At 41.8% G+C, this 8,793-nt stretch overlaps 1 long non-coding RNA gene across 1 annotated transcript; it reads left to right on the plus strand.

Moving 5' to 3' along the window:
• The first annotated feature begins 854 nt into the window (after window positions 1-854).
• On the plus strand, window positions 855-8,154 carry LOC123389933. The gene is made up of 2 exons (XR_006604602.1): window positions 855-925; window positions 7,658-8,154. It is a non-coding gene; the product is annotated as an uncharacterized LOC123389933 (long non-coding RNA).
• The last annotated feature ends 639 nt before the right edge of the window (window positions 8,155-8,793 follow it).

Here is an 8,793-nt window from a genome sequence, read left to right on the forward strand (position 1 = left end):
TTGCCAGATGTGTATTTTGCAAATTTTTTCTCATAGTCTGTGCTTTGCCTTTTCATTCTCTTGGCATTGTGTTTCACAGAGTAGACATTTTTAAATTCAGTGCTTGTGCTTTTGTAGCTAAAGTTATTTCCAAAACCAAGGTCATTTAAATTTTCTTCTATATTACCTTCTACATGTTTCATGTTTAGGTTTATAATCCAATCTGAGTTAATTTTTGTGAAGAGTGTATGATATCTTCCTGGATTTATTTTATTTTATTATTTTATTTTTATTTTATATTTTTACATTTAGCTTCACCATTACTCCAGAACCATATGTTTAAAAGATTGTATTTTGCTCTCTTGTATTGCTTTTGCTTTTATATTAAATATAAAATATAATTGATAATATATATTCTGTTCCTTTAATCTAGTCTTTCTGTGGTATTATAATATCTTTCTTACAATTATCGTTATGGTAAACTTTTTTTAAAAGATTTTATTTATTTATTTGACAGAGAGAGAGATCACAAATAGGCAGAGAGACAGACAGAGAGAGAGAGATGAGGAGAAGCAGGCTCCCTGCTGAGCAGAGAGCCCTATGCGGGACATGATCCCAGGACACTGGGATCATGACCTGAGCTGAAGGTAGAGGCTTAACCCACTGAGCAACCCAGGCGCCCCATTGTTATGGTAAACTTTGAAGGCAGTCCTCAGTCTTTGTTCTCCTTCAACACTATGTTGACTATTGTGAGTCTTTGCCTCTCCATATAAACTTTAAAATAAGTTTGTTAATATTAAAAAAAAAAAGAACTTGCTGGAATGCATACATGGCAATTCACATTGTTTTTATTAAATGGATTATAAATTTCTTTTTGGAAAAAAAGTATCTATCTATAATCCCAAACACTCAAAATCGAGTTGCTGTACTGCCCCAAATCATACAGGTATGTCATTCCTCTTTTTCTTATATTTTACATAGGTAAAAATACACTAACACATACCAAAGTAATTGACTCATAGGGGTTTTGGTTCCTAAAGGATGCTGGTTCTAGGGATTATGTTTATGGGTGGGCTCTCTCTCTGTTGCTGAGGTGTCAGAGGGACTTCTGAGGTAGCACTTGCCATGCTCTGCTGACATTGCCATGACAAGGTGATCTTGGGGGCCAGGGAGATGTTCTGAGAACATGGTGTTGTGTGCAGTCTCCTGGACCCTCTCATTTTCCTTCCTTTGCTCAAGAGCCAGTGACATCAGAGCTCAAGACCAGGGGCCTGTGTTGCCTTCACCCATCCCCAGCACCAGGCAGGCCCTCAAGAATCATGTAGGTGGGCTGTGGGAATGACCTATTCGACTGCCAAGTGCGTTTTGGCATCTCAGGGGGAGCAGTGGAAGAGCATCTCAGGATTTTGAGGTGCCATGATGGAATGCCTGGAAGAAAAGGCAGACTCTCTTTCGAAGGCTTTCAGTGAAGACCTCTTTCTGTGTGGGGCCCATGGTATAACTTCCCTCTCTTGTGGTCCTTGGTCATAGAGAAATGGGCTTTCCCAGCAGGTTGAGTTGCTTAGAGACTTTGTGCTGTGTAGGGAAGGACAACTTGGGGAGGTTTGAGAGGGGCTGCTTCATGACAGGGGCCTGCTTTTTATGCACAAAGCATGGTCCCCTTAGAGCAGGTTCGCTGATGCCCCAGAGTTCCCCAAAGTGTGACTAGGCCTGAGCTGCAAGAGTTCACACACCTGAGTGGCAGGTAGCATCTTGGTGGAGGAGCACCAAACTGAGGTCCAGAGCATGTGTCCTCATTGATTAAGAACTGACTACAGAGCTAGAGAAACTTACTGTCAAGAAGTCTGAGGGGGATACAGTTACAGTAAAGAGCAGCAAAATACTTACTGAAGATTTTGAAAGGGAGCTTTGGGGGTGCGTGGATGGCTCAGTTGGTTAAATGTCTGCCAGAGATCAAACCCTGTGGTGGGGGGTGGGGAGTCCCTGCTAAGTGGGGAGTCTGCTTCTCCCTCTCCTTTTCCCTCTGCCACTCTTCCTGTCTGTGCTCACTTTCTCTCTGTCTCTCTGTGTCAAATAAATTTTATAAATCTTTTAAAACAAAAAATACAAGAAAGATTTGAAACTTAAATTCACTAGTTGTAACATGTAATAGGAACCCTGTAAACAGTAATAATCACTGCTGAGAACAAAATTGATTTTTTTTAAGATTTTATTTATTTGGCAGAGAGAGATCCCAAGTAGGCAGAAAGGCAAGCAGAGAGAGAGGAGGAAGCAGGCTCCCCACCGAGCAGTGAGCCCAATGCAGGACTCGATCCCAGGACCCTGAGATCATGACCTGAGCTGAAGGCAGTGGCTTAACCCACTGAGCCACCCAGGTACCCCACAAAATTGATTTTCCAAAGGAATATCCCAGAACACTGAGGAAAATTTCAAAGAGATGGAAATGAGAAATGAAAAAGTAAGATCTGAGGTCAGGTCCAAATCTACCTTGCAAGTACCCTGAGGACAAAAGGAGAATATAACAGAAGTTATAACTGAACTAATGCAGCATTTACTTGAGCTGAAAAACAGTCATGCCTTCAGTTCATAAAGCCTTCAAGTCCCAGGGAGAATTAGCTGAACAGACTCAAACCAAAACAGACATAAACCTATTTGACTTTCAGGGACTAAGAAAAAATTGTCAGGGTTCCAAACAGAAACCACCAGTTCCTTCTAGAAAACGAGACAGAGTATCATTGAATATTGACTTTAAGCTCTATCCCTCAGAGCTGAAAGAACTCTCTTTCTTAGAACTCTTGCTTCCTATCACATATGTAAGCAGATGTCAGATTGATTAACCTTGTGAATTGGTTTAAGTTCTAACTCTACAAACAAAATGATAAAGAATTTGGAGACAATCTAGGGGCATGTAAAAATTTGGGAAGTGGTAGACTACCTTAGGTAGAAATAAGACCCAGAAGAAATGAAATATGAAAATGAAATGAAATGCCACTTTATTTTAAAAATTTGAAAAAGATTTGTATATCAAAAAAAGAGTAAAGCTGCATGTGGGCAACAGGCTGTGAAAAGCATCTGTAACATCAGCTGTTCAAGGAGTTCATGTCTCTGACGTGCCTACAAATTGAGAAGAAGACAAACAGTCCGATTGAAAAACAGACCAAATGAGAGGAAGGAGAAGTTCATGGAAAAGGAAACAGAAATGACCCTGGATTTCCTAGTGAGCCAGGGAACACCATTAGTTCTGGACCATGTTGAGACACCTTTATTCACTCACCCTGTAGACAAAAACTAAAAATCATCAGGTAGACAAAAATTTGCATGAAATCATATATAAGAAACTCAGCCCCACTCTTTGATAAATTTTACAGTCTATCTTGTGTGATTGTTAAGTCAATTCAAAACAATCTGTTTAGAGACTCTGTTCCCTACTTGGTTACAAAATTTTCAGGGAACCATCACTGTATTCATTGAGAATAAGTTCCTCATTCTTGAAAAATACATTTGAGTGCTGAAAAAATAGCAAGAATAGCGGAATAACCACAAACTCAAGGTTCTAGTTTTCCCCCCGCCCTTAGTTGGAAAGGAAACTTATCACACATGTGAGTCATCTACTTTTATTATCTGGCTTTCTTAGTTTCCGTAAAGTCTGACGTCCTGAATCAGTTTGGATGGTTGTCTCATCCTAACTCAAACTGCATTAAAGATTAAAAAAAATAAAAACAAAAACAAAACAACAACAAAAAAAAACCCCTTCAATCTCATGAAGAAGCAGCTCATGGCAGGGCTTGCAGAGAATGTGTTTTATTCACACTGTCTCCATGATTTTCTCCCTTTTTCCCTACTCTGCCCTTTCCCTCTGGCCAGTTTGTCTTCCACCCCCTGCTGACTGTGTGATGGCTGCCCGCAGTGGGGGCACTGCTTTCCTTGTTCACATTCAGAGACAACCCAGATATTTCTGTAAAGCCCTTCCCGTTTGTGTGTGGGGGACATCCTAGGTTACTGTCTCTCGTAGAACAGTAACAAGGCACTGACTGTCGTGCAGCTGGTTGTGTGAATGGCCCAGGAGGAACATGACTGGCTTCCATGACAGAACCCTTCCCTGTAGTGTGGATGGGGCCAGCTTCCTGTGAGTCACCTGGGCTGCAGTGGAGGAGGCACACAGTGCACTGGGGTTCAGGAAGGGGGAGGGAGGAAGGATGCTGGCAGTCAACTCTCCAGACCCAGTACTACCACACCCTGAAGATAGTCCTACCTAGAAATGGTCCCTGCCATTGTACAGACTCAATATGTCTCAGTGAGTTCTAGTAGTTTTTTAGTGCCACTGTAGCAAATGACAAATTCTCAGTGGCTTGAAACAACACAAATTGATTATCTTGCAGTTCTGGAGGTCAGAAGTTCAAAAATCAGTCTCAGTGTGGTAAAATCAGGGTGTTAACAGCCTGTGTTCCTTCTGTAGGCTCTAGAGGAGAATCCACTTTCTTGCCTTGTCCTGCTTCTAAAGCTACCTGCATTCCCTGACTTGTGGCCCTTCATTGCACCACCTTTTATCCCTCTGTTTCCAACTTCACATTGCCTTCTGATTCTGATCCTCCTGTCTCCTTATGGATTCTCATGATTACATTGGGACCACCGAGGTAATCCAGGATAAACTCTCCCCCCTCACACCTTAATTTAATCATGCTTGCTAAATCCCATTTGCCAGGTAAGGTGAAGTACTCAGAGCTTCTTGGGCTCAGGATATGGTCATCTTTGGGGCAGTCGCTATTCAGCTGATCAGTTGCCTCCTGTACTCCCTTTTATGCCTCACACCTCATCTCACCTGTGCCTGCATTGCAAATGAGAAATGCAGCAATTTAAACCATTGAATATTAGATTTTGGAGATAGTTGCGGGAATAAAAGCACATATAATTTTATTTGTGTCCTAAAAGTTTTTGTTTGGAATTTTAAATTTTATCTAATTGTCCCTAGGTAAATTAAATATGATTCAATCAGTTGATCTGAAAAATCTTTTCAAAGAGTATACCGCTGTTGTAAAGGCCCTTCAAAACAGTATTTTGAGTGCTGTTTCCAAATGAAGTTTACACTTTCACCCTTATCACTGTATTAAAGGTCATGTTGGAGGGTTTTGTGTGTGTGTGTGTGTGTGCTTTTTTCCAAAGTGAACTTGCTTCTCTGTCTAAAACTAATACCTCTAACAGTATTTTTCACCAGGGAGGAGAGGAATTAGTGTACCTTCTAGACTAAGTTTTCTTTCCACGTGAAGAGTCTGTTAGGACTAATATTCATGGGAGAAGGAAAAGACAGTAGCTCTTACACCCCATATACTATGTTGGCAACAGCAGTATAAGCCTGACCAAAGCTGTACATCTTGGTGCATCATTTCAGCTGAAACGTGTTCAGTGAAGTGTGATTTATTCCTTAGTAATTCATTTTTGTGTGAGATAAAAGTACATCAACAGGAATTAGGGAAAGCAGAGTGGTAATTTTAAAATTTCATCAGTGACTGTTTTTTTTACCAGATCTATAAGCACATTAATTGATATTAAAACCCATAAAAGTTCATTTGGGAATAAAAAAGAACGTTTGAGGTGGTATTGATTTTTTTTAATGATATTTGTATTTATGTGTATGATTACGCTTAGTTACACTTTGATTGAGTCCGAATGTGCCCTTAACAATAATCCATGGGCTCTGGGTTTCCTGAAATTGTATGTCATGGGGTGAACAGTTAGAAAAAGTGAATCCCACAAATTGACAACCCTATGGGGTTTATATATTACACAAACACATTTGTTTGTTGACTGCCACTCCAGTACATTCTGTGTCCTAGAGCTCTACCCACGTGGTGCAGGCTGCCCCCATCTGTGCTGGAGAATCATGACGGGGCATTCAGTGGCCTTAGGCATCCCCCCACAGAGCTGCAGTTGCATCCTCTCATTTCCCACCTAGTTTGTGGGCATCCCCCTTTAGCTTGACCCTGACAGTGGACAGGTCTCAGTATGAGCTGTCTGTGGGAAGAAACAAGATGTTGGGGGACAGCGGTAGTTGTTGATGGGAAGTTTTTAAGTGTCAGGTTGTATCTTGCAATTTTCCGAACCCTGGAAGTGCAGGCCTGGGCCAACCTGGTATGTCTGTTTCACCGACCAAATCTTCCTCATGTGCCCAAGAAGTGAAACCATATTTGCGTTTGCCACCAGAACCAACTAATACTAAATAATAGTTGAGAATTCCAGCTTGATTATAGTGAGTGGAAAATAGACCTCTCTCTGGTTAATTCTTACATATGATTTTACTGTTCATCTTCATAAAAGGGATAAGAAATGAGGAAACGTGGATTATCAGTTTGTTTTTTTCACTCTCATCACTCACTGCAGTTATAATTTTCAAAATACCAAGATGTTTTTCGAAAGTAGTTTTTTTTTTTTTTTTTTTTTTTTTTTTTTTTTTTTTTTGTGGAGGGAGTAGTAGGGACTAAGACTAAGGAAAGCATTGTTCTATCAAGAGAAGTCGTTTTCAATTTATGGTATGATGGGAAATCCATCTCGTATGTCCTATTTGGATAACAGAGCTCACTTTTAATTTTTTTAAACTTCCTTTGATTTTTTAATTGAAGTATAGCTGACCCACAATGTTGCATTAGTTTCAGATATAAAACAACAAGATTTGACAAGTCTGTATGTTATGCTGCGCTCGCCGTACTGTACTACCAACCATATTCCCTAAGCTGTGCCTTTCGTCCTGCAACTTATTAATTTTGTAACTGGAAGCCTGTTATCTCCCACTGTATTTCACGCATTTTGCCTGTCCACCCGCTGCCTCCTCTTTGGAAACGATCAATTTGTTCTCTGTAGTTATGGGTCTCTTTCTGTTTTTCTGTGTGTTCAGAGAACTTTTTAAGATAACTTGGTGCCTTTAAACATATTCCTTGATTTACATTATTTTGGATACGTATTTGCCATGTTACCCAATTAGTTATGTAATGACTTCAAATTTGGGGGCTTAAAACAACCCTTTTGTCATATTACATATGTTTTGGGGGTCAGAAATTAGGGCAGGATCTCATGGGGCAATTTTTATGCTTAATACGGCATTAACTGAGGTCAGTGGGTGGTGGCCTTCAGCAGGTGGCTGCTTGGTCTAGAGGATTTAGGATGACTTCATGCACATGCCTGTCACTTTGATGGGTACAGTTGGGAGATGAGGCTCACATGGCCCTCCACTTCCGTGCAGTCTTTGTAACAAGGTTGTTGGACTTCTTTCCTGTCCACTCAGAGCTCCAATAGCAAATGTTCCAAGAGAGGGGTTCCTTTTGGACTTGGGCCTGAAACTGACACGTTTCTTTCACTGTTTTAACAGTCACATAGCCCATGTGAATCAAAGGGAATAGGGAGTCATAGGATTTGTGATCATGTTTTAACGTGCTACATATGTTCATATGTGCATTTTTTCCTTTTTTCCCGTTTCTCTGACCTGTGGGAAAATGGAAGTTATCGATCAAAGAGTCACAGGTTATCAAGCTGTACGAGAGACTTCAGACTTAATCCAACCTCCATACTTTATAGATTAAAGAATATATATGTAGGTGCACATGTACATCTCCATATCAGTTATTATATATACACTTGTATATCACTAAAAATGGTATCTGTGGATCAGCCAATTCTTCTATTTTCATAGGAATGAAAAGGACTCATCATTCCCCGGCAAATCTGAAGAAAGAAGCCAGAGCAAGAGTAAGGGAGAAAGAGAGTGAGAGGAGCATCTGATGGGATAGGATTTCTTACAAAAGGACTCCTGAAATGACCAGAGAAAACAGACCAACAGAAAAGGGCAGACTTTGACCAAGCGGTGCTCAACGACGTGAATATCCACATGGAACAGAAGAGGTTTTAACGCTATTCCCTACTGATGTAGCCTACATACTAAAGAGGACATCAGAAGTTTTCTGGAAGATACAATAGAAAACCATTTTGAGGACCTGGGGGCGGTGGCAGAGATGAGTGAAACAGAACACCAAAAACAGGAAGCCCAAGAAAGCTTGGGTGCCGCTTCCAGTCTGCGACGAGAGAAGAATTAGGCATGAACCAGTCAGCTGCAAAAGACTGGGAGCAGGGGACAACAGTCGAAAAGGACGGCTGCCAGGAGCAACTCCAGTGTCTCACTTTTATTGGATAGAAAACAATAGCCAATAGAAGGATTGAGGAAGGTCAAATGTTAATCCCATCTTGCTGACAAGCAAGAAGGAGGATAAAGTTTATAGTTAAACAAGCACATTGAAAGAACTCTTCTAACTAACAACGGGCACTTCTGGGAAGAGAAAGGCTCAATGGCGGATAAGGGAGGCAGGCGGTTTTCATTCCACCCTGAGCTAACCTGGCGTTCCCGGGTGCTCCGCTTTCCTGAAGCAGGCGGCATTCCGCCCTGGGCCGGCCAGGCTTCCAGCCAGCGCAGCTTCTGTGAGGGGGCTGCATTCCGCCATGAGCAAGCGAGGTATCCCCCCCCGCTGCCCAGCTTCTGTGAAGGGGCGGTGTTCCGCCCTGAGGATCTGGCCATGCCATCGTGGGGGGGAGATGCCCCAAGCAGGATCAGGCTGATGAGGGGTTAGATGTCTGGTGGGCAAGTCATGTTCACACCCCAGTTTAAGGCTGGTTAAGTGGGATCAGGTATAGGGTCTACACCCTTCTGCCAAGGGTTTATCCTGAGACCGTGAAGGGATGGGTCCATGACCCAGAAGCCGGGCTAACCCTAACAGTTACCACTAACCCTGACCCTGACACTGAGTGTGAGCCTGCCCCAAACCCTAACCCAAGCCC

The sequence above is a fragment of the Mustela putorius genome, unplaced genomic scaffold, assembly GCF_011764305.1.
Source record: "Mustela putorius furo isolate JIRA1106 unplaced genomic scaffold, ASM1176430v1.1 tig00004209_pilon_pilon_pilon, whole genome shotgun sequence".
In the NCBI taxonomy this organism is placed as follows: domain Eukaryota; kingdom Metazoa; phylum Chordata; class Mammalia; order Carnivora; family Mustelidae; genus Mustela; species Mustela putorius.